Below are 888 nucleotides of genomic sequence, written 5' to 3'. Positions count from 1 at the left end.
CCCAGGGGACTCACCTGCACTAGGAATGTCCTGGGGGCCTTTAGAGCTTGGGGTTGCAGGGACCGCAGCCTGTGGGATAAGCCTTGGCTCCTCAGGGCGCTGGGTTCAGGAAGCTGCGGGCAGGAGCTTTGGTCTGTGTCTCCCACCAGCCGGGGGAGGCTGGCCATCCAGCATGCAGTCCATTCTGGGGTCGACTTGAATGCACTGCTCCAGCTGGCTGGGCAACAGCACGTCTGGGTGGGCAGATGCCAGAGCTATAGAAACAGGGCGAATGGGCTGGACTGTGGGGGTCCGCCCAGCCTCCAGTGGCTGTAAGCGCTGGGCTGGCTGCGTCCCCACATGCTGATGGGGCTCGCCTCCGGCCCTCGGTTTCCATCTGTGAAGTGGGGCCCTGGAGCCTGCTGGCCTCGCGGGGCCAAGGGCCACTTGCACTGGTGCCAGCGGGCAGTCAGGCCTGAGTCGGGGTCAGCGCCCAGAGTCAGGTCGGTCCTGAGGGAGGCCGCAGCTTGTGAGTGCTCAGCAAGGCCCACGGCCCGCGTGGTGCCCACCCCGGTGTGTCTGAGGCATGGTGGGGGCCCTGGGCAGGGTCAGGTGGGGCCCCCTGCTGAAAGCCACGGGCCGGGGCCTCAGTCATGCTCCACACCAGGCGCCTTTTGCACCCGGCCCAGGCAGGCCAGAGCCCGGGCTGTGCGGCCGGCAGGCGCTGCTGGCCCAGGACAGCCCTCCTGCCCTCCCCACAGCCAGGCCCCACCCGCTGCGCCTGGCTCTGCCTTCGCCTGGACAAGCAAACGCTCCAAGGCCGCGGGCAGCCCCACTGGCAAGGGCCACGGGTCCTGGCTCCCTGACTGCTGCTTGAGTTGTGTCCGGGGGCGGGGCTGGTGGCCCGGT

The 888-nt window shown here is 68.9% G+C and overlaps 1 protein-coding gene across 1 annotated transcript in view; it reads left to right on the top strand.

Moving 5' to 3' along the window:
- SLC19A1 (solute carrier family 19 member 1) overlaps nt 1-888 on the top strand; it is a 37,759-nt gene that overhangs the window by 25,277 nt on the left and 11,594 nt on the right. The window lies entirely within an intron of this gene.

Source organism: Pteropus vampyrus, unplaced genomic scaffold (genome assembly GCF_000151845.1).
Source record: "Pteropus vampyrus isolate Shadow unplaced genomic scaffold, Pvam_2.0 Scaffold406, whole genome shotgun sequence".
Lineage (NCBI taxonomy): Eukaryota > Metazoa > Chordata > Mammalia > Chiroptera > Pteropodidae > Pteropus > Pteropus vampyrus.
This window is presented reverse-complemented; position numbering and strand designations above follow the sequence as displayed.